Source organism: Phocoena phocoena, chromosome 5 (genome assembly GCF_963924675.1).
Source record: "Phocoena phocoena chromosome 5, mPhoPho1.1, whole genome shotgun sequence".
NCBI lineage: Eukaryota > Metazoa > Chordata > Mammalia > Artiodactyla > Phocoenidae > Phocoena > Phocoena phocoena.
This window is the reverse complement of record NC_089223.1, coordinates 122,115,387-122,141,845: the sequence shown is the minus strand read 5'-3', so window position 1 is coordinate 122,141,845 and position 26,459 is coordinate 122,115,387.

Sequence of the window (26,459 nt, the reverse complement as noted above, 5' to 3'; positions counted from 1 at the left end):
CACCCTACTGTTCACTGATCAAGAACCCTAGCTTTTGAAGCTTAGCCTGAAGCTAAGAAGTCTCTTTTTCCTTCAGCATCATAGGTGGCAGATTTCAATTCAGAGATGTAGGAGAATTCACCTGACATCAGCTTGCAAATACAGTTGGGTGTTACCCACCTTGACGGCACAAGAAAGGTGTATTGAGTTTCCCAGGGACCCTGGGTCTGCAGAATATATTAAAATTAATATGGAACCTGAAGTCTAAAAGTCCAGTATATCTGCCCCTCACTATTTATGGAACCATGGAAAAGTCACTTCAACATTGTGCCTTACCCAAGTGGTACGGATTTGCACAATTAAAATAACTATTGATGTTGACTATTGCTATGTCCTGATACATAAATCTGGATTTATTTATGTACAGTAAAGTGAGCATACATTTGTGTTCCACTACTCTGGATGCTCTTTCTTCTAGTTTTCTTTCTATAAACCAGTCTTCTATGATACAGTCTAAGACTCACTACTTATAATGCCCCAAATTAACCCTTACACTATGCACAATAACCTGACCATTCTTTCATTAACACAAGGGATGAATTGATCAATAGGGCATTATAAATGCTTTTCTTTTCACAGAGATTTTAAATTCAGAATAAAAAACAACATCAATATTATCAGGCATAAATATTACTTGTTATACCACAGATCCATAATCTGGAAACAGGCAAGGAAATTCAGTTCTATCATAAGATATAGAATTACCCAGGTATCTTAAACTGGGGACATATCTTTGTCTCAAGCATCCATATAATTAAATTAAGTACAGTACATTTGAATCCACAATTTTTAGAGATTTATATTTACAAAGCAGCTTATGTGTTAATGTGAAACCATCTCGCTTTCTCTCTTACTCTTGAATGACTTATTCCTTTATTTAACAAATTTAGTAAGCTACATGTTGGGCATTATTCTATGTACTGGAATTCTGTGATGAAGATGGGAAAATTTTTGCTCTCATGACCTAAATTTTCCTTAATCTGGAGAGTTGTCCTTGAGTTCCCCAAGTACAGCTACTGACCACTTATTCTGAACAATTCTAGCACTTTGTATATATCTCTTATTAGTTATTTTCATAATGCACAGTCCATGAACCCCACTGCTAAACAGACTTGTCACATGACAGGTACATAATACCTATTTATGAAATGAAGAATGAATGACTGAGTGAATCAAAGCTACTAAGAGTTCAGGATTATCATGTCCCTATTTAGAGTTTTATTCTAAATGTTACAAAGTTAAGAATATGTTTAAATAAATTCCTAAATATCTACTACTATTTTTTTCTTTTTTTTTTTTAACATCTTTATTGGGGTATAATTGCTTTACAATGGTGTGTTAGTTTTCTACTACTATTTAGTTAAGTACCAGGGATGTAGCACTGGAAAAGATTAGTACAGTCTCTGTCTTCACAGAACAAGTAGTTTAGTACACCCAACAGAGAAGTAATAGGTGATGAATTAGGAGGGCACTGAATCCAGAATTTGGTAATCAGGAAAGACTTCCTGGAGGAAGCCTTGTCTAAGCTGACATCTGAAGGATCAGTAGGAGTTGGCAAAGGAGTGAGAGGAGAAGGGGGAAAAAAAAAATGGGGCAAAGGCTTGGAGGTATACCTGTCTTGACCAAAGAATTCAAAATGGTTCCGGGTAGCTGGAGGTATTCAGTAGTAGACAGTGATAAGGGATGGAGGTATGAAGGCCTCTGCAAGAAGAAGACAGACGAACACACAAGGATAGCAGCGTAGAGAGACAAAAAGGAATGGGAATGTGGACCAAACACACCAGCTCTAGTAGGTTTTTCCAGATGTATTTATTTCAGCTACTATTTGTAGGATTTTCTGTTACTTGTGATGAGACAATTTCCAAATTCATACACAAATGGTATTTAAACATGGAGGAACTGCTTAATTAGAAACATGAAATAACTGACTGAAAATCCCATTTATGTCTGTCTTGCCTGAATATATTTTCTTGGGGTTTTCCAGATAAAGTGCTCATAAATTCTTAGAATCTCAGGACTTGATGGGACTTTAATGATCGTTTAATACAACTGTAGCCTTAACCTAGGATATGATGATATATTTTAAAGCAAATTTTGTAATTCCCTGGGTGCATTAATTTTAAAGGAGTGAAAGGGGTTTGTTATTGTTTTTGTTTTGTTTGTTTTTTGATCCTCAGTCATTTATTTGAATTACTTAAATCATTAGTAAGATTTTCTTCCAAATTATAAATAAATATCCAAATATCTAGTCATATGTCTCGTGAGAAGAGAAACATACATGCTATTAATTACTATATTGACTCAAATAAACCCTCCAATCTCTCAAAGAAGGAAAATACAAGTAAGTTTTTCAGTATATCCAGTAACATAATTTCTTTCCTTCTTAACAAACAAAATCAAAAAATGCTAGAATTTTTATGAGGGCATATAATTTCTGTTAACATCTTGGAAAGCAATAATTCAAAATATACTACATCATCCATAGCACTTCAACTACTTTTACTAAATCTTTATATATTCCAACCATAAGTGAATTGATTATGTATTGGGGACGGGGGGTAGGAATCAAAAGTGATTATCTAATAGACAACAGGAAAAACATGTATATTGTTAAGGGTCTGCAATTTTTTAAAAATCTCGAATACCTGAGTTAATAATTATTTCAGTTACACAGAAACAAAGAAAAAGTATCACAAGGTGAGCAACATTCCATTATTTTTTAAAAACTTAAGCAAAGGTCAATTGAAATTATAATCCCTCTGATGTCGAAATGAGCCATTTGTAGTCTGGATTCAACATGTAAGTTTTGATTGAGTGTACTTTATGTTTGATATGAATTTAGAAACTCTATTCCCCCAGGTTATTCTGTCTGCTTATAATAGCTTTCATTTAGGCAAAGAATGACTTTTTAAAAAGGAGTAATTGATGGTAGAAATTAACATCTAAGTATTTTCTTTCCCCCTTTACTCAGGAAGAAAATGATGATTAGTTGTTTGGGTTAAAGAGCACTAAAGGAAGAGTGTGACAAATTCAGGGCCTTAGACATTAAGTAAAAAGCCTGCAAGTTGTGCATGCTTTACTCATGCAACCTTCACCTTAGGTAACTGAAGGGCAAAGATAAAACCAAATCAGAATTTTGTATTGTTTGGGGTAAATTTCAATAATTTGCAATTTCAATTGAATTCAGAACCAACTCTTTTCATTTCTCAGGGATGAGAAATGTCTGAGTTCAAGGGCTCTCGACAAGTACAACAGGATAATTTTGAATATATTTTTGAAATTTCTTCATTTAGTTTGTTGTCTGACATGAATACTAATAGTATAGCATCTGGCTATTTAATTTCTTATTAAAGAAGTTATCATGGCTTCCCTGGTGGTGCAGTGGTTAAGAATCCACTTGCCAGTGCAGGGGACACAGGTTCGAGACCTGGTCCGGGAAGGTCCCACATGCCACAGAGCAACTAAGCCCATGCGCCACAACTACTGAAGCCCACACACCTAGGGCCTGAGCTCTGCAGCAAGAGAAGCCACTGCAAGGAGAAGCCTCCACACCGCAACAAAGACCCAACGCAGCCAAAAATAAATAAATAAATAAATTTAGTTTTTAAAAAGTTTCAGAGATTGTTGAATTACTAAATCACTCATGCATTTGTTAATTTTTTTTTGCTCAACAATCAAACTGAGTACCTACTATGCACACGCACAGCACAAAGCACTGAGAAAACAAAAACACACACCCCTTAGTTCCCGCTCTCAACACAAGACCGACTGACTGACAAATACTAAACAGAGGCTGTTGCAAGGTAAGTGTCAATGCTGTTTTTTGTAGAATCAGGCAAAACGGAAGCTATTTTAGAACTTCTCTATTCAAATTAACATTACATAGCAAAAACATGCTTAATTGTAAGAATCTTGTATCTTCTTGCTATATGACACACAGAATCAAATTTTCCCAAATCCCTTCATAAGACATTATAAACCCCTCCAAACTCCTCAGTGTGAAGTTAAGTTATTCTACTCCACAATAAGTAAAACAGGGAAAAGGCCAATAAAGAGGAGAGGGTGTGGGAGATTGGTTTTTATTAGTTTGTGATGTGATGTATCTGAATGGTCACTGGGCCAAGGAGTTCTGCCTAACCCTCTCTGCAACTGGGATAGAGGAAAGACTAGTGGAAAAGGGGAACAGAGCCAAAAACTCTTTCAGCATTTTTTAAAAAATAAATCTACTTATTTATTTTTGGCTGCATTGGGTCTTCGTTGCTGCTCTCGTGGGCTTTCTCTATTTGCATGGAGCGGGGGCTACTCTTCGATATGGTGCACAGGCTTCTCCTTGTGGTGGCTTCTCTTGTTGCAGGGCACAGGCTCTAGGTGCTCGGGCTTCAGTAGTTGTGGCTCGTGGGCCCTAGAGTGCAGACTCAGTAGCTGTGGTGCACGGGCTTAGTTGCTCCGAGGCATGTGGGATCTTCCCGGACCAGGGCACGAACCCGTGTCCCCTGTGCTGGCAGGTAGATACTTAACCACTGTGCCACCAGGTAAGTCTTTTTTTAAGCATTTTTATGAAAGAGTTTGTTGGAGCTCTTCATTATTCCCCACTCTACACACACACACACACACACACACACACACACACACACACAATAATAGTATCGTAGTATCCTGTTACTGTTGACACCATATTTTTTCTTTCATTTAAAATATATAGAAATAGTGTTAACATGTGAATTCTTTATATATTTTGAACTCTCATTTACATGTATTTTTATTTAAATGGTAATAATGCATTGTGTTTTATGATTAAACATCAAAGCCTAGCATATTGTATTCTAGTAATTAAGTTTAATCCATGGAGAAGGATCAAGAATAGTTTAGTTCTGGAAGTCATTTTACCAGAAAAAAAAATATTCACAAGGGCAAAACACAAATGCCCAATTGCTCTGGGAGCCTAGGGGAAGGGCACCTAAACCCACCTTGGAACTTCAGGGAAGGCTTTTTTATAGACATCACTGCAGAAAATAAATCTTCAAAGAGCCACAGTAATCAGCTAGGCATTGTGGTGATAGGATGACTGTGATGGGAGTGGGAGGGAGGGACGAGGGCATTCCAGGCGGATTGACAGAATGAGAAAAGCCATATGCATGAGAAAAAACCAATAGTGTGGGTAACTTTCATTTCCTGTAGATGTGAGAGCAGCACATGAGAAGCTGGAAAAGGAGGCTGGATGCTCCAACAGAGATATGACACTTTATCCCAGAGAGGCCACGCAGAGCCGCTGTCAGGCTTTTTTGTTTCAGAGCTTTTTCTAGCAGCTGGGAGGCAGGTGGCTTCGGGGGTCAGGTCAGCTGGCAGAGAGCCCGGCTGGGTGGCTGGGAACACTGGCTATTTGGGGAATGATGAGAAACTCTACGAGGATAGTGATAATATGAAAAAGAGGGTTTGAGGTTGAAAAGTGTTTAGAAATAAAATGGGCAGAGTTTCGAATGGGTGATTGGATTGGGGGTGGGGGGCGTTGAGGAAGAAGGAAGCAACAAGGAAAATGCCTGGATCTACAGCATGAGGAACTGGGTGAGAAACGACGCCGCCTAGAAGAGAATACAGAACGTACGCAAAGCAAGTTTGAGGGAGAACAAAGCCCACTTAGGGACTTGAACTCTCAATTTCTCACAGTTTGCTGGAGCTGATGAATTCCATCCAAGAGAAAGATATATTCCAAAGGTAAAGTTATGCATAAACTTTCTCACCTGACATTGAAAGGTGATGTCTATTTTGCTGAGACTTCAATCCAGGTTCATCACTTCACTTAGGTGTTTAAAAATATAAATTGAGGTCTAGGAAAAGAATAATAAATGAAAAGAGGATACTTAAAATTGAGTATAAAAATGGCCAAATAAGTATTTCACGTCTTAGTCAATTTCTCAAAAGTTTGACCTATATAGGATGCTTCCCATATAGAGGATGAACACACTTTTTCACTAATAACAAGAAATTTTACATAGTTTTTGCTATGGGCTGAGCTCGAAGACTCATTTCATACTCACACAACCCTCTGCTGTGTGACTATGAAACATATTATGCATGTGTTATAAAGGGGGAAACGGAGGCCTGGAGGCAGACACTAGAAGTGGCAGGGCAGGGATTCAATCCTGGACAATCGGACTCCCCACTACCACATGAGGAGGCCTTTCTCACAATGTGAAAAGGTCTTAATCAGGATGTTCACCTTGTTCTAACATCATCTTAAACAGAATCCAATTACGGTTGCAAAAATGATGTAGTACTATTGGATTATCTTCTACTTTAAAAATTGTAGGACTTGAGATGCTGATGGCCCAGGAGCTTCAGTCAAGGAGTCAGGCTGTGGCCCCTCACCGGGTGAGGTACTCGGTCCCCTCACAGCCCCTCACTGAGCCTGAAGTCCTAGACCCCTGGTCTTATACAGAATTAGCTTTCTCCAGCCAAAGAGATTGAGTCCCACCATACCACCTGGGATTTCCTGGCTACACAAACTGCTTACAATTCCTGTTTGTTCCTGGGTCACAAAGACTTCTCATTTGTCCTGAATATTTTCATTCATTTATTTAATTATTAGTACTTAAATATTTTATCTATCAATCCAGTAGGTTTGAAACTGAAAGGAATTATTATGCATGGGCTTATTCTGCCTTTGAAAGAAGTATCTAACACTTTTATACCCAAAGTAATACATACTCACACATTTAAATAAATCCTAAATTAAATAGCTTTAAATGTAGTACATTTTAACATATATAATCTTCATATTTCAGAGGGTTAACACTTAACAAATTCATCACAGTGGGTCAGGAAACATATTTAAGAAACCAACAAAGAAATCACAGAAGTTCTTTGAGAATCTAAGAAATTGTTCTAGTCATTGGGGCTCTAGAGATGTATAAAAGATCTAACTCTATTTTAAGGGTAGTACAGGGATGTTCTGTACAGGAATTCACAGATAAGAAGGCAAGGAAGGGTTTCTGAACATATTTTTTTTTAATTTAATTTAATTTTTAAAAAAGTATTTATTTATTTATTTGGTTGCACCAGGTCTCAGTTGTGGCAGGTAGACTCCTTAGTTGCCGCCGGCAGGCTCCTTGGTTGCAGCTAGCGGATTCAGGGATCGAACCCAGGCCCCCTGAGCTGGGAGTGTGTAGTCTTAACCACTGCGCCACCAGGAAAGTCCCTGAACATATTTATTTGTACATATTTTTGTTCTTCTCAATACAGACTTAATGTATCACTATCTTTCTTATGTATATGTATATGTATATATATATATATATATGTGTGTATATATTTGGAGACTTTTAGAAATAATAAAAACTAATATTTATTAACTACTATATGACTAGCACTTTTTAAGTACTTTATATGTTTTAATTTCCTTAATCCTCAAAAACTGTATGAAGTATTACTTCCATTTCACAGATGCCAATGTAGACAGCTAAGTAGTTTATATAAGGCCACACAGCTGGTAAATAATGGAATAATTTCAAAATTTAACTGATACCTTATTTCTTATAGTGTATTTTCATTACTTCAAAAACATAAAGCTATTTTTTTCAAAAAGATAATAAAGTACAATTAAAACTGTGACCAGCATAACTTATTTGAAAAAGACCATGACATGCTACAAGTATGACAAGATGTCTTATTGCTGGAGAAGTTAATATGCTGGAGAAGTTTTATGAGAAACTTTTCTGCTGGAAATACAGTGATTTAATTTTTTTCAATAAGGAATGAAAACATATGGTCTGAATTTAGCATAGAACATTGAAACAGAAACTGTTCTAATTTTTTTTGAGATGTGTATTCATTACAACTTAAAGCTACAAAATTATGAAGCACACAACATTTTTACAGTTCTAGGGTGTTTCATCATATTTGTATTTTGAAGAAATAAAAATCTTATTGCTCTTTTCTTTTTCCCATAAGTTGCCCAATGATGTTTAACTTATTTATCATGCTCAAGTATTTTAAAGGTACTCATGATGGATTTATTTCTGCCCTCCACAGCACACAGGAGACAAATTCAATATTGTGGTACAGGATAGTGTAGTATTAAACAGAAAGAAAGGCAAGGGTATCTTTTTACTTCTAACTTAAATTAAGTAACTCATGATATCCATTGCTTTTATTAATATCCACAAAATAAAGATATCTGTTTTATTATACATAAAAGAAGAAAAAATGGCACAACCATTTTGGAAAACAGCTTCAGTTTCATACAAAGTTAAACAGATGCCTACTATTCACTCAACCAAGAGAAACGGAAATATATGTCTGTAGAGAATCTGTGCATGATGATCATAGAAGCTTTATTTGTAATAACTCGAAACTGAAAAAAAAAATGTCCCATCAACAGATGAATGGATAAACATATTGTGGTACATCCAAACCTTGAAATACTACTCAGCAATAAAAATGAATGAACTAGATACATTCAACAATGTAAATGAATCTCAAAATAATTATTCTGAAAGAAGGAAGTCAGCTACCTGCAAAAAACCTATTCATACTGTATGAATCCATACAGAAAATGTAAACTAATTTATGGTGACAGAAAATAGAATAGTGGTCACAGAGCGGGGGCGGGGGGTTGGGGGTGGGGGGAAGAGCAGGGAAGGGAGGGAGGGAGACAAGAAAACTTAAGGGAAATATGTTCACAATCTTGTCATGGTGATGCTTTCGTGTGTGTGTGTGTGTGTGTGTGTGTGTGAAAACTTATTAAATTATATAATTTAAGTTTACACAGTATATTTATGGCAATTATTCCTTAATCAAGCTTTAAACTTTTTTAAAATAAATTCAGCATAAAAAGAATGACTGTCAAGGCAGTAATTTAAAATCTTTTTTAATAGGTTTAACTGTGTATCATCAGTATGGAAAGCTATTCACTTGTTATTTTAGAATAGTTACTAGAGTATAACAGTACTGCATTTACATTTTTTTCCTGGAATGTACTTAAAGGATTGTAATTGCTTGATGAAGGTAATCTAAATAATCTTTTTAAATGGGTTTCTTTTATCTGCCCTACGACTAATACATTTTAGAGTATATTCTTGTTATAATATTCTTGTAAACTCCTTTTAAAGTGGACATTTGATGCCCACTAATAAGAGAAAATTGCATTTCAATAAATCTTCCCCATAGCTAACTTTCTTTGCTATAATATTATCCAATTATTGATCATTCTTTTCCAGAAAATCAGATTAAATTACCCTTAATTTCCAGAAATGGGCACTTACATTCTTTTAAGTACTTGTTCAGAAAGAAAAATGGATTAACCCATCCTCAGATTACCCATTTCCTAATTGTAGTAGCCAAAGGATTGTCCAATATATCAACCTAAAGATGATCCCTAACAACATTGTGATTCAATAGCTAGAAAACACTTATCCCCAGACGGCTTGAGGACACTTACCCTAAATCTTAGAAACCACGGGCTCCACCTAGTGGCATTTCTCCCAGTTGCTATTCTGGTTTTAAATCTAGCATTTAGCTTTTTGTTCATGACATTATTGTTCTATTAAATTGTTTAAAATAATAAAATGACACTCTTTTATTTAATGTAATACTATTTACTAGGGTTGTGGTTTTCATCACTTTTCTAATTATAACTTACTGCTATAGTACTTAATATCATGCTTTGATTTGATTTATGCTAAATGGAAAGAAAATGGGAATTTTTTTTAATGGTAAGGAAGTGGAGAGATGTATATGATAGCATTTTCTAAAAAGTGAGTCCATTAACCAGTCTGTATAATCTCTAATATTATGTTGAAGGAAATGAATCTAACGATTCCATAACATAAATTATACAAAGCAATGAGCTCATGATCCTGGTTTTCAGTTCTCTACAGCATTTTATTGATATTTGCAAATGGTTGTTCTTTGCAACCATTAGATGGTGAGACATCTAATTTCTTCACCAGAGTATCTTATTTTTTATTTGAAAAGTTATAATTACATGTGATTCACATTAAGATTAAATAGGCACTTGTTACATGCCAATTAGGAATCCTGAAATGATCACACATTTTGCTCACCAGACAAAAAGATACTTAGGGATTCATACTGAGCAGCCTATAGAAATCACATTCCATTGCCACTAGGTGAGACCATGAGGAAAATGTGAGTTACCTGACATGTTAGGGAGCACTTCTAAATACTCTACAAAACTTCTAAGAAGGATATCCTGATTTAGGAGCCAGACACTCATCCTCAGTTCCTTTTATCTGTACTTTAAATTGTTTCACTTCCCTCTCTGATACCCCCTCCATTCATTCACTAACCCACTTACACATGCACAAGGACATACGTACACACAGACACACACACGGCTCTCCTAATCGCGACTGGAACATACTCAGGCTTTTAACTCACACTAAAGGGAGGGACTGATGGAAAGAACATTCTAGGGCAACCAAGGGTGGAGGCCAGGGGTTGGTGGAGTATATCACTCCTGATGGGGGCATTCCTCAGCCCTTCCAGAACTGGGTTGAAGTCCACAACCTACTAGGGCTTCCAGGAGCCATCCAGCTCTCGACACGTGGCTCTGAGTAGGCAGAAGGTGCAGCAATCCACCCTCCCAAAGCCCTGGGGAGCCTGCTGCTGCCAGAGTTGCACAGCACATGCTCACTGGCCCACCGGAGTAGAGTGATGATGCTACAACCACATCAGAGAAAGCCTGGATAACGACAGGGTGATGACAGGGAGGGGAACACTGTTTCCATATCTTCTGTATAGGTGTAGTCCCTGGCATATCACGGATGAACAGTGAAGACTGCAGTTAAAAATACATCAAAGACTCAGCCCCTAGTCCCTGCTCTACCACTGAGCTGCTATGTAACACTGTGCCCTTTTCATTTTGAGCTACCACATAAAAATTAACATTTACATATAGATGTAGTAGATATAGATATCCCCTGAACTAGCCTGTGTGTATTAAAGAAATACATGAAACCACTGATCACGGATAGCTTAGGAGGGGCATGCCTTTCTCAGAATCAATTCAGGAGTACTCTGTCCTTACAGAGGTGAGGGCCTTCCCTATACCTTTTAGGAAGACCTCTGAGGTTTCACACTGTTCCATCACAAAACTTTGGAATACATTCATGGTCTAGAAAGGGGAGGACAGTACCTACTTTCTTCCCTTCCTCCCTCCCTCTTTTGTTCAGGATTACAACTAGGAAATCAGATGTAAACAATTCCTACATGAACTAAAACCAGAATTCTCAATATGGAACATTTGTGTGATGAAGATGTTAGGAGTCACATATAAAATGTAATCACATGCACATGTTTGGTGGGACACGCAGGAGCCATGTGGCTCGTATGGTTAGTGGTGATTTCAAATGAGAGTCTAGAAGCACAGGGCTTTGCATATGGTTGTCATAGAGACAAACAAGCAATTTATGGAATCTCAAACCTAGAGGATTAATTTTAATAACTTCCATCAAGAAGCAATATAGGGCTTCCCTGGTGGCGTAGTGGTTGAGAGTCCGCCTGCCGATGCAGGGGACGCAGGTTCGTGCCCCGGTCCGGGAAGATCCCACATGCCGCGGAGCGGCTGGGCCCATGAGCCATGGCCGCTGAGCCTGTGCGTCCGGAGCCTGTGCTCCGCAACAGGAGAGGCCACAGCAGTGAGAGGCCCGCGTACCACAAAATAAAATAAAAAAAATAAAAAAAATAAAAAAAATAAAAAAAAAAAAAAAAAAAGAAGCAATATAGCATCGCAGTTGATAGCGCAGGCTCTGGTGCCAGGTTGCCGGGGTGCAAATTCCCACTCCGTAACAGATGACGTGTGTGCGCTTGGGCAAGGTAATTAATTTCCCCCTACCTTAATGTTATCATCTATAAAACAAATATAGTAATGGTACAAATTGGGTGGGTTATTATATGATTTAAGTGAATTCAGATACTACATATATATATACACACATATATATACACATATATATATTCACACACACATACACATAAAACAGCACCATACACAAGTAAGTGCACAATACATAGTATCTATTAGTCTATGTCATTATTAAGACTTGTAACGTTTGGTTACCTGTTCCGCAGAAGACATTCCTATGTCTGAATGAGACTTTTCTTTGGAGAGCCTGGTCTGACCTCTCTGTGTGCATCATCATTATTTTCTCGGCATATAAATGAAGACTGCTTCTTTGCCCCCTCTCCAACTTTTTGGCTCAAACCATTACTAATATATATTATTCTCTCCCTTCTAGGGAGACTCTGAATTGCAGAGGACGAGATGCTTTAAGCTCTCTTGGTTGTGAGATACCTCACAGAATGGAAGCTTACTGTAAGAATATGTGTGGAGGGCTTCCCTGGTGGGTGGCACAGCGTTTGAGAGACCATCTGCGGATGCAGGGGACACGGGTTCGTGCCCTGGTCCGGGAAGACACCACATGCCGTGGAGCAGCTGGGCCCATGAGCCATGGCCGCTGAGCCTGCGTGTCCGGAGCCTGTGCTCCTCAACGGGAGAGGCCACAACAGTGAGAGGCCCGCGTACCGCAAAAAAAAAAAAAAAAAAAAAAAAAAGAATATGTGTGGAACTTCACCCTTCCATCAGCAGGAGTTTTAGTAGCCTGCCATTGGCGGGACGCTCTTGACTCTTGGCCTTTGCTTCTATTTAAGTGTCTCCTCTGCCTTTTTCTAACAGCTGGTTGATTTCTTCTAGGTTTCTCATGCCAATTCAGGAAGCTCCAGCTCTGTTCATTAGCGTTACTTGTAGGACAAGTTCAGCAGTGCCAAACCTCCTCTGGCCAGTCTCCAGATTGGCCGTGATTGCTCAAAGGCCAGCTCCCGTGCAGGCTTTCTCAAACTTTACCGTGACTTACGTCATGATCACCCGGGGGCTTATGAAAGCACAGATTGCTGGGCCCCGCCCACAGTTTCCAATCTGTAAATCTGTGGGTGGGACCTGAGTATTTGCATTTCTAAAAGGCCCCCAGGTGATGTTGATGCTGTTGCTCCAGGGACTCACTTTAGAACACCTGTGAGAGAGCTGTGATCACCTTTTTCTCAAGAAATAATTTGGGCCACGTCCCACCGCAGTGGATATAAAAGAAGCAGTTTCCTTGGAAGTAGAAGTCAGGATTATAAGCGTCAAGCAAATTAAACCTCAATAAAGCTGATTAAAAATTAAAAGCTAGGTTACAGCGGGAATTCCAGCCAGACATCCACTGAGAATTGCCCTCAATCACAATCATGATCTCCTTCAATGCATTCCCTGGTCTCTGAACCAAGGTTAGTTAACCTACAATTTTCTGATTTTTTTTTTTTTCTGGAAAATGGCTCCATTTCCTCTATACTCTGCAGTGGTCTTTATCTATTAGCTTTCTCTCAAGCATATCTAGACAGCTCTCTTTCAGTACTCCAAAGTGCTGTGTATTTACCTTGAAAACATACAAACACAGACAGGAAAGTAATTTCCTATTAATCATTTGTCAATAAATACTGGAGAAAAAGGCTCAAAAATAATTTTAAATATAAATAGTGTTATGTAGAGGTTACTATGTCCAGAAGTGAAGTTATTTTTACTTTATGGCCCTCTAGTTTTGTCATCCATGAGCTTCGTCAGAGTTAGTTTTATGGTGCAATAACTTATAAAAGTTTTAAGTAGTAGAAGCCATTTTCCTAGGTAATAATTTTAAGCAAACACAGTAAGAGCAACAACTAAAAGCAGAATTGCTCTGCTTGAAATGAACACAGGGAACCAACATCTAGTCAGGCAGCTTTCCTTCTCAACACTCTCCCCATAGGGTGGCTGCCAAGGTGTCTCCCCTTGTCCTGGGCTCTGAGGAACCCAATTTGGAAACCTCTGGTAGAGTAGAAACGGCATGAATGAAAGTGAATAGTCTTGTGTTTCCACCCATCACTTAGCAGTGTGAATCTCAGCAAATGTCCCTTCTGAGAGTCAGTTTCCTTATCTAAAAATGAGGTTAGAAATCCTTTGCTCAAGGTATTGTTGTGATAAACTCGAGAATGCAAAAGTCCCTGCAATATAGTAAGTTTCATAAATATTACTTCCCTCTCTTTATTCCCTTTCTGATTTTGAATTGGAAAGGCTATGACATATAGAAGCATCAGAGTTCACATTCTACTTTTTCACAGGCACACAAAGTCCAAGATAAAGCAATGGAGACAGGAAACCTATAGCTAGAATGCTCAGAATTAGATTTTAGGTCAAGAGGATTTTTTTTTTTTTTTTACTTCTGAAGTATCGAACTATGAAAACCATTAAATAGATGGAAATAAAGTTCCTTCATATGTGCCCTGTCACAGATAATCAGAACATATGCCTTCCAGGCCACTTCACCTGCTATACTTGTAACACTGTTTAATATTTGTGGAGATCCATTGTGGACTTAAAGTCATTTTTTTTTTTTTTTTTTTTAAAGTCATTTAAATTTCTAAAATTTCAATTAGCAAAAACTCAGAAGGAAAACTCAGAATTGAACAGTCTTTCTTGATCAGGTTGATAATACACAGTTTTCAAGGAAATTCTTCTTTCTGAGCTATCCCCTGACTTTTTCCCGAGCCAACGTTTCTCTCAGAATGGAGAATAAATACACAGATTTGCCTACTTTAGACAGTGACGTTGAAGATACAGAAGACATATGAAAATGGGTAAAAGTAAATTCCAAAATATATCAATTTTATATTGGTACTTCTGGGTGGTTATCTGCACAGCGAATTGGCTATGCTGAAGTGCATATTATGGGTAAGAGACACATTCTATCTTATGAACATGGTTGCCTCACATGATGATAAGGAGCCATTTCTCCCAGCCGTGTTAAGAAAGTTAATCTGTCAGCATTGAAGGCAGACCACGGCTTATGAAGGGCAAGGTTATGTATTTTTCCTGCCAGTGCAAGAGGAACACTCTTGTGTACAATTTCTCTGTTCATCACGTCTGAAGTTTCTGAATTATGTTTTGAGGCACGGGCTGGGGCAAAGTCAATCTGTAAAGTAAGTGGGCATTTTCTCTGGTGCATATCAGCTACTTCTGCATTCCTACTCTTTTGCATTTGAAAGCCATTTTTAAAGAGAGAAAGTGTGTGTCCAGGCTCAATGCTCTGCTCTCCAGATGGGAAACTGCAGCCAAACAGCATTGCTTTGCAGTGGGGGAAAAAGCCAGCTCCATCATGGACTTTCCAGTCTCATGCCTCCAACCTCTACGGTGCATTCCCCCTTCAGAAGCCCCTCAGGCACCTCGAACTCAACCTGCATTCATCCTATCCTCTCCCAATAAGCCGCTCCCACCTCCACTTCTAGCCTGACTCATAAAACTGTTCTTCAGGAAATGGAGCTGCTGTGCACCTAGCAGCTCAGCCAGAGGTTACCCTGGCAACCCCCTCTTTTTCACTCTCTCATCGTATCTACCATCATTCCCATTTCCTATATACCTCATCAGAGTCGGTTCATTTCTCTTCATCTGCAGGGCCACCATCTTTGAACAGCTTCCTAACTGCTCCCCTGCATCCACTCTACAATCAGAGAAACTGTTTATAACACAAATTACTAGCAGTTTTCAATGCCTTACCATTTCCTTGAAGATAGACTCCAATTTCTTTAGACCCTCCATAGTACAAACTCTGGCTATTTTTCATCATTCCCTTCCATTCTTTCCCTGTCTCTCTCTGTCAGCATGGAAATCTTTCATTTATTTGAAAGCACAGGATTTTTTCTTCTTTGGGTTTTTTAACTGGCTTTTTAACTTCTTCACCCTTTAACTAGGAGAATCTGTATCAATTCACATGGGTAGTCACACTCAAGCTTTAAATTCCATCAAGATGTTATTTCCTTTGGGATGCCTGATTGCTCTCCCTCTACCCAACCACCACCAGGCGTCTACCTGCCAGGCCACCTTCCTGGAATGTGGGTCCAGCCCTGGGCTCCCAGGAGAACCTCATAAGCATTAGTACTGGAGGTCCTCTATGCAACTCATCACCCCAGTTGGGAGCAACTGGGGAATCACAGAGGGTCAGAAAGTTCTCCAAGGGGAGAAACAGACCAGGACCATGGTCCCTCTCCTGAACTATATTGTGGGTTCCTGCTGGTCCCAAGCACTGGAGGGAGATCTGAAAATTGTGAGGAAGCACTCAAAAGGTCATGCCTAGATTAGGATTTCTATTTACCCAGAGTCTAAGGGACTGAGGGAAGTCCACCTTTTCAAATGTCATCTTTCTGGCTCAAATGACTAAATTTGGACAGTGTAGGGGCAAAAGTACCATACGGTTAAGAATCTTTGTGCAAGTAACAGATATTCATGTAGGCTTTCTTAAGTCGAATGGGAATGTATTATAGGGATACAGAAGTATCTAATGAAATCTGAGGGCAGAAATATGGACGGCTATAGAAAGGAACTAGAACAAATAATTTTAAACTTTTCACATTTTTTTAAAAAAATATTTCTCACGTCTGCTCCTTCCTTGCATTGTTTCCCTTTGTCCCTCTGCAGACTGGCCTTTTTGCTTTGTCTACAAGCAAACCACGGATGAAGCACCGTTCTTCGGTTTATATGTTGGAGGTCCAGACTTGCAGCCTCAGGTCCAAGTTGGAAGTGGTCCCAACTCTAAGTTTCTGAAAGAGAACCTGATGGGCTCAGTGCTGCTTAGCTGCCCACATCTGACCCAGCAAGCTACATCCACATAGCACGCAGGGCCACATTTCTGTAACACAATGGGAAGACGGCACAGAAGAGTTTTGGGGATCCCACTGTCCTCACCGCCCTCAGGCTTACTCCACAGTGCCACCTGCCTTCCTAGTTCCCACCCTGTACATCTATGTCCCCACCACTATCTAAAGAACTCACCCTACTCTTGCAGGCCAAAAATCCATGCGCTACTGTAAAATTCTTCTACCTTCCCTGCTCCATGAAATATTATTTCTTTTGTTTTTCCTTTCAAAAGGCTATAAATAGGAGAAGGTAGGTTGGAGGAGTTATCTTTTTCCTGCCAGTAGGACACCAACCTGTTAGGTCTCAAAAAATGTTCTCTCCGTTTCACAAATGTTAGTTGTTCTGATTTTATTTTATTCCCTATTTCTTGTCACCCCCTTGTCTAAGACTGGCACTATTTCAAATGAACTGGGTCAGAAGCTAATCTTTCCTTACCACTGCAACCCGAGAATATTATCCCAAACTAAGGTCCCTTCCCTTGCCTCTCTCCCCTTGCCACCTGATACACTGCACATTGTGCTGATGTGCTGAGAATTATTAGCACAATGGACTTGGCCACCAAAAGCTTTAAAATATCCAACCACCTGTTTTCCTTTCTAACCACTTTGTTCTTTGTGATAGTAGAACCCTATCAAGCCCATCAAAAACTACCCACTGACAGGTCCTGCAAGGACTGAATTGGCAGAGGGCACAGGGCTTAACCACTCAGAGAATAACTCTCCACGTGGTGTAACAAGAAGTGATTTGCCAGTCTTCCTTTCTATGATACTACTTCATTTTAACGAGGCAGTACAAACGGTTAGCATCCAGTTTACTGACAGGTCTCTTTTAATTATACTCTTCCCTCCTGGTTTCCCTCCCACCACAACCCAGTAAAGTTTAGGTGAAATAGAGGGAAACCGTCCTCAGCCGCAGTGCTCTCCCCCTGCTGCAGAGCTGCAGGATGCCTCGTACATGCTGTACTCGCTGTCAGCAGCTGTTCTTCATCTGCCCTTTTCTCGCTCTTCCCAGACATTGGAACTTCTTCCAAAAGGCATTTTCCCTCTTTGCCAAACTTTCCATATGTTAGACTAAAGAATTATTTCTTGAACCCTGGGGACTTCTGGTTTTAAGCTTTAAAAATTTGCTAAACAATGCTTCTTTTTTATTTGTTCCCCCTTTAAACAATTCAAAAATGAGATCAATTTTTCTATTCTCTCTCTCTCTCTCTCTCTCTCTCCCTCTCCCTCTCTCTCTCTCTCTCTCTCTCTCTCTCTCTCGCACTCTTTCTTGCTCTGACTCTATGATATTCCTTATACGAAAACCTTCCTTTAGCACCGTACACTTTTTAGCTTCTAACCTGGAATCCTTAAATCCCATTTTTTTCAAACCACTTTCTGAAAATTATCTTATCCCATGCATGCATAAATCCTCATAATATCCTCCAAAAGCAATAAAGAGAGCAGGTGCTACTTTGCTCAGCATTTAATACAACTCTATTTGAAACAATAAAAAAAAACCCAAAAAACACTTTCCCATATTTCAGCATGTCCACTAGATGGCGGAGTAGTCCTCCATTTTATTTCTATGAAAAGGGCCCCTTATCGCTAAGTGTTTCCTTTGGGTAGAGCACATTGTGTTGCTCCATTTATTTTCAAATTCTAGACTTTCTGATGTCCTGTAAAGTCTTTACAAGCAAGGACAGAAAAAGTGATCATCTACTGAATATGTGCTATAACCATGTACCTTGCTAAGATTTGCTTTATGATTATAGGCACATATATTTAATAAATAAATTATAAAATGGATAATATTTTATGACATAATAATGGATAATAAGATCAATAAGACGTAAAACACTATTCCACTAGATATTCTTATGTTATATAACTGACAAAGAAACTTTAATAAACTTAAAAAATTTAACTCTGGCTGCAGATTCAGAAAGGGCTACAAGCACTTTTACATTTCTGTTTCTACTCACAGGTGAACGAACGTGCCAAACCAATATGTGGAAAGTATAATGCTATTTCTGAGTCATATTACCATTCAGCACAACCTTCTGTTCTCCTCACTGACTAAAGGCATTGTTTGGCTTTTTAGGAAGACAGCTTTTTTAAATGTTAAGTACTTCAAAATGAAATGTCTTGATTACGTCCATAAGCAATGGTAAGGTGAGTAATGGTCTGAATTTTCCGGTAAATGGTACTTAATTAGTTTTTGGACGTATCCAAAGCTAAAAACATGTTGTTTTGAATAAAGCCTTGCCAGTGTTTTTGTTTGTTTTGTTTTGTCTTATTAATATATCACACTAGATACTGAACCAAAAGAAATATATGCAAACATCTGATAGAAATTTCACTAATTTGATTTAAATCTCTACTCCAGTGGATTTAAGAGTGTGCCCTGCAAAGTGCTGGGGGCTCTGAGGGGCCTGTGTGGGGCTTTCACACAGACAACAGGAGGAAGGTCTGCCTCTACACAGGCTCTCCCATCCTAGCCAGAGAATGTACACATTCATCCCTTTCTCACACTGGGCAGCCCCTTTCATTGAAACAAAAAGTTTTGCAGCTAATAAGAGCCATTTGAATTGTCTTATTAAGTATAGGTCAAATGAACATCACTTGGTATATACAGAAATAAGAATTCTATTTTTGCCAATGGAAAAAAAATGACTTAATCTGAATAATTTGGTAAAAATAAAATCAAAATTTTGTGCCAAAAATTTAAAACTAGAGAGCAGCTATCATATAAAAAATCAGATTTAACTGGATTTGTTATTTTAGTCATTTTGTTGTCATAGCTAGTGGCTTAATCAAATGCATTCAGGCAAAGAAAACTAAGGAAAGCAAGAGATCCACAAAGCACAAAATGTGCCCATCTGCCTGCCTCTGTTGCAGGGGGCTCAGGGGAGGGCCTACTCACATATGCACACAGAGATATGCTGATAAGAACCTGTCCCATGGAGTGGGAAAGACAACTTGCAAAGCACTGAGCGCTGCAGGACATTGTCTTGAAGTGGACAATTCATCATAGGGGATTTAAAAGTGCTCATGCACTTCTCATATATATTTCATATGAGTCTTAAACTAGCCCAGAGATACAAGACGTCATTTGAAGGAAAAAAATTCTGGCCTGTAAATAAGTTAATGAATGTTGTATCTTAGAGGACAGTCAATTGTTGGGAAAAGATGAAAAAAACTCTACTGCCTAAGAAACATTATTCATTGATGTAGCTTAGCTCCTGAAACAAAGATACCTCCAAGTTTTACGGGATAAACATCATTCCTCACTTGTCTAACCACCCAGTGCTAATGTCTTGGTCAAGCTTTTTCCATTTGTGACTTTGCCATTCCCCTAGGGCCTTGGGATCCACTGAAATCTGGTGGTAGAACAGAAAAGACAGAGAGTGGAGGCAGTATATCAACTTCTTTAAAAAATGCTCTCCCTGGAAGTGGCATTTATTGGTGAGACCTTGTCACATGGTCATACCAACAGCAAAGTCTCTGGGTGGCCACTTCCCAACACTACACTGTGAGAGGTAAAGTAAGAATTACAGTGAGCTGGTTATAACTGCCATAGCAATAAAAAAAAATCAAAGGATAAAATAAGTTATTTCATTAAATAGGGAATACAAAATACCAGAGAAAGTGATTTCTTGCACTTTGTATACAAATTTTTTTAATTAATTAATTTTATTTTTGGCTGCGTTGGGTCTTCGTTGCTGCGCACCAGCTTTCTCTAGTTGCGGCGAGCGAGGGCTACTCTTCATTGCGGCACGCGGGCTTCTCATTGTGGTGGCTTCTCTTGCTGTGGAGCATGGGCTCTAGGCCTGCGGTCTTCAGTAGCTGTGGCTTGAGGGATCTAGAGCGCAGGCTCAGTAGTTGTGGCTCATGGGCTTTGTTGCTCCACGGCATGTGAGATCTTCCCGGACCAGGGCTCGAACCCGTGTCCCCCGCATTAGCAGGTGGACTCCTAACTACTGTGCCACCAGGGAAGACATGTATAAAAATTTTAAACCAATATTGGGTCCGAAATATGCTAGAGCCTGATTACAGCTTTCCTAGAGTAAGACTGCAAGACTTTGTTGTGCATGTTCATTCAATTTAACTCAACAAATATTTATTGTTCTTCTGTGGAAAGATATTTAAAAAGGACACACTTGTACGTACACACACTCTAACCAGTGGCTTAAAATCAACTCAAGGGATAAGACAAAGACAGGACTATTATGCTAAACAGAGTGAGGTGGCAAAAACTGAACAAGTAACATGCACTAGAGGATGGGCTGGCATAACTTTTTGTAAAGGAACGGATAGTATATATTTTAGGCTTTGTGCAACTACTCAACATTGTGGTTGTAGTGTGAGAACAGCTACAGACACTGAATAAATAGGTGGGTGTGGCTGTGTCCCTGCACACTTTATTTACAAACACAGGCAGTGTTTGTAGTGCCTCTACTCTCTATCTTTTCTGTCCTACCTCAGGCTGTAGTTTGCTGACCCTGGCTCTAGAGGCTCCATTAACAAAAATGTCAAACCTGGTGGCAGGAGACAGCTTTATAACCCCTCTGAGGCTGAAGCACAAGCTTCAGTAGAACACACGATGCAATGTGGCACTCCACCCATTTATGGAGACAACTAACATTATCACAGCATCGAGAAGAGTAGACAAACAGCAAGAGGAAGGGTTTTCTCTAGGATCTTCTAATCTTGACCTCTCATAGACTTCGTTTATCTTTTTTTTTTTTGCGTTTAGCTTGTATATTGTGCTTTAGCTAGTTTTGTGCCTTATGTTTCTATTCTAGGGCTTAAATTGTAATCTTTGATAAGAATATGTCAATATCTCTTATTACTACTTAATGAACTAACTTCTCTTTTTCTTTAAGGATGGTCTATATATCTGGCCTATAGGCTGATTTGTCTAAGGAAGAATGCATTTTACCAAATAAAGGGTTCTCCACACAGAGCTGATGTTTTCTAATGTTAGATTTCTATTTTTGTTATATATGAGCATAGAAAGACCAGATGTAGAAGGACAGATGTAGACTTATCTAAACAAAAGTATCTAAGAATCAGGGGATGACTACAGTACTCTCAATCCAGGAACTCAGAATATTTAGAAATATAATTTATTTTTCTATAAGCGAGCTTAATTCCTACTTCACTTATATTAGACTCTTATCTCACTCAATGTGGGAGCCTTGGGCCCTATAAATTCTGATATACCATAAACTCTGAAGGCTTGCCACCTTCCCCTGGTTACATGGATTAGATGTAGTACTGAGTAATAATCCCACAAAACCAGGGCAGTAACGCAATACAGATGTGCTTCTTTCTTTCTCTTGTCATCGTCCTATGTACGTTGAGGGGCTCAGTCCCACACGGTTATTCGGGGATACGGATTTCTTCCACCTAAGGGGAAGCCTCCCGAGGATCCTTTATAACTAAGAGGTGAAGGAAGAGGAGACCAGGAAGGACACTGGCTGTCCATCCCTCAGTGAGAAGGCCAGGAGATGTTACACACCCCTGCAACTCACACTCCATTGCAGAGAACTAATCCTATAATCCCCAGTGACATGAAAGGGAGCTAGGAAAGACTATCTAGAAATGTGTGCTGGAAAAATAAGAAACTAGTCTCATGACCACAGACTAGTGTTGTCTTTGCCACAACAGTCCACTTCACTTTCAAATTCCCCAAACTCATCAAGGAAATTTCACCTGTTGACCTAACCCTGGGGTTTTTGCTGGGAGGGGAGCAGATATCAGGGCCCACAACTATACAGCCATGTTTCCATTCCAAGCCCTACCAACACAAACCAGGGCATCTTATCTAGTCATCTCTCAGGAAACCTGGCTCTGACTCAGTCATCCAAGCAACCAGAGCCTTCTGATTGTAATTACAGAAGTACATCTGGCTTTTGCGCCAGAAATTTATTAATTCATTCACCAGACAGTGATTGACACTCAATGTTCTCTGTTCTAGACACTTGGGATGTTATCAGTGAGGCAAGGGCAGTGGGAGCAAGTATCTCAGCTTTTGGGAGCTTTAGACAGAAACAGCAGAAACAACAAGGATATTATACTGTACAGTAGAGGGTGATAAACCCTGTGGAAAATGTAGGGTACAGGACAATGGGGTGCTAGGAGAATGGCTGGTTACCATTTTTAAAATGGTGTCCAGGTTAAGACTTGTTGAGATGATAACTGAGCAAAACCTTGAAACAGATGAGAGAGTTGGCCAAGAAAATATCTAAGGGGAAAGAATTCCAAGCAAAGGGTCTGAGGAAGGAACACACCTGACACGTTCGACGAGGAAAAGGAAGGCATCATGGCAGGAGTAGAGTGAGCAAGGGAGAGACCGTGCCTGCAGTCAGAGAGATGAGAAGGTCCCAAGCACGTGGGAACTTGCAGTTTGTTCTGAGTCTCCTCTCGGGGCAGTGAGGAAGCAGGCTATTCCTGGCCTCTTCATTTTTGATCTTAGATTCCACTGTGACGCCCTGCTGGTTACTGTTGTTTTTGCTCTCCTCCTCCTCCTAGTTTTACGGAAATCACTCTTTAATAAGCCAGCATTCTATAACCCTCCACATGTCCTGTCATCTCTCTCAGCTCAGGCTCTCCTCCTCCTTTTTGCAACTTAACAATTAATCTCCCTTCGCAGTAGTACATATGAAGAGTTTTAATACACTTTTGAGTAATAAAGAGTTGTCACCCCGGATGCTGAGTTCCTCACTAATTTCTACCATAATCAGAAATCTTATTTGAATGGGATGTCGTAGTAAGTACAGGACCACTGTTTCAAAGCATCTTGCTCAAGATGCTCTCTGTCTCCGTCTCTCTGTAGATACACACACACACACACACACACACACCCTCTGTCTTTTTTTCATCATTTCCTTGCAGATATTGGTTTACATGGGAGCTGAGGGACCACCTTGGGAAAGAACTAAGACCATACCCCAAGTCAAGCTGAGATATATGAAGACCTGAAAGTGCAGGAGACACAGTAACAAAAATGGGCATGTGGAGCCTCTGAAAGGATTCATCAAGGGGGAAGGGTTCTGGAATTCTGATCCTGAGGTGGGTGCAGGGAGAGGCTGTGAAGTTGAAAGGATAGCATGTTATTGTGTAACAGGGCAGTGGTTAGCCAAATCTTTCCATCTAAGCACCTGATGATAAAGAGCTGTGTGTGGGAAGAAAAAACTATAATCTGATCAAAATGAATAAAACCTTGGAGGACGAATAACACAGAAGTGAGAAAATTATTATCCTCCACGTTTCAGAGCAGAAAGTTGTCTCTAGAGCCAGAACATCCCCAGGAAACTGTCGTCAGGAGGGGATCTCCCTCAGGAGAGAGAGTTCAATGGGGCATTGTGAGCCCAGGGTCTTCCTTGGTTAGCTCGTGAACACATGTGATACACCCTTGAAGATTCCAGCAGTTACTCACAAGGAGACCCCACATTCACAAAGCTGTGTGCCAATGAACTGATGGAAGCCTGGTAGCAATGTCAATGTGTCCCTATGACCTTAGGATGAAGATTCCCCACTGCTCTTTGCAGGGTGTGTGGAAGAACATTTTGGAGTGTATCTTCAGAAGGCAACTGGAATGCCGCAGCCAATTTATCTCTGACCAACGGGAGGTGCTAAGTGGTGATGACTACAGAACCAACTCCTCCAGGCTATGCAGAGCAAGTAGACAGCTGCACAGTAACCGTCCTTTAACTTAAGATTGACAGTGGGTCTCTCTGGTCACCTCAGACATATTTGTAGGTCACTTATCTAAAGTCACTTAGGAATTCAGTAGAGCGATTTTTCTGCGATGAGATGCATTCTCACCTCAAATGTTGAAAACAGAAAGCTGTTAGATACTTGTGGATGTACATATGTGTGTGTATATGTGAAACAATGTGACTGTCACAAACACATTATACTCAAACTAGTTTATACTCAAACACGACTGTGTTCCTTAGATGTCTTGTACTTTAGTTACCACGGTAACTGTCACAACTTATCAGGACTCATTTGGTTTAATATTTTTGCTTCTCCAGTTGAAATCTAATTTACATATAGTCAACCACATCTTCTTCACCAAGGAATCCCCAACGTTTAATACGGCATATAGCTGTGCCTAGTGTGTCCTTATCAAATGAATGAATGAATGGAGTATCCATTATAGCTATCTTCTATAATGTCTAGTAAGATTCTTAGCCATAGGTATTGTATAAATCAAAGCAGCCAGAGTCTCACCCACAGATACACACACACACACACACTCTCTGAAAGCTGCTTTTTCCTATTTCTATGCATTGCTCTCTCTACTCACTCTGATTAATCAAAAACTTAGCTCTGGCATGTATTGCTATGTGACTTTTTGTTTGTTTCTCTGAGATTCAGTTTCCTCTTGCATAAAATGTTTATAACAATGGTTTCATGCAATGTAACCATGAGGACTAGGCAACAGAATCCACGCTAACCTAGTCATAACCTCATCACTATAAACGACAGGGCAGGGAGTTTCAGGAGCTTCAGGGTTTCAGTTTTCTTGTTCACCCACTATTAAGCAAGGCTTATAAGAGTATATATTGGTCCCAACTCTGTGGTTTTCCTTCTTATTTAGAAGGAGCTTTTTTAAAGTAGATCTGGTAGTAATCCAACAAAATAATTTAATTCCATATTTAGAAAGTTAGTAGTTTATGAGAGCAAGAGGCTCTCTGGAGAGAGATTCCTGATCCATTTTGAGGGCAGATTGCCTGAAGGGAGAAGCTGACTACAAAGCATTTAATTATAGACTTCCCTCTTTATAGGTGGTCTTAGTGTCACACATAAAACTGTCGGAATTTCTTCAAGACACATAATGTGATGACAAGATTAATATTCTAGACCTAGAAAAAAGGTATTTTGCCAGAATTATTGATCAAATTTTTAAGCTAAGAATTTAGGTCTTGACTGATTTCTGATGTTCAGAACTGCTTTGAATTGTCATTTGATCAGACATGCTCTTCAGACACGTGGTTTGCAAACTTTTATAAACTGTTTCCCCTCAAGCTGCTCCAGATTGGGGGTGAATTAGCTACTTGGAAACAGATAACAAACAATTTTTCCATGACCATGTATTAAATGATCCAGTGTGTGTGTGTGTGTGTGTGTGTGTGTGTGTGTGTATGTCCTCTGCATCCAAACATGAATGAGTTAGTTGACACTTTACCTGGCTTTGGATCATATAGTTTAAAGATTTCCCAATTTTGTTACTAATCTGTTTCCAAGGAGCATCCTTAGGGACCATGAAGCCATGGAACAGTGTGAAAGTGGCTAACTGGGCAGGAATAAATATGGGTTGACCAATGCTTCCTCAACACTTAACTGCATTTCTGCCCCAGCTTTCATTTGTAAAGAGAAATCAGTTGCCAGAATCATCTGCAAAATCACTGCTTTAGTTAACCAGTGCTTCAATTTACAAATGAGAACCTAATGTCAATTAACAATGGTATGCCTTGCCCAAGGGCAGAAAGCTGTTCTTTTTAGTCATTCTTTTTTTTTTTTTTTTTTTTTTTTTTTTTTTTGTGGTACGTGGGCCTCTCACTGTTGTGGCCTCTCCCATTGCAGAGCACAGGCTCCGGACGCGCAGGCTCAGCGCCCATGGCTCACGGGCCCAGCCGCTCTGTGGCATGTGGGATCTTCCCGGATCGGGGCACGAACCCGTGTCCCCTGCATCGGCAGGCGGACTC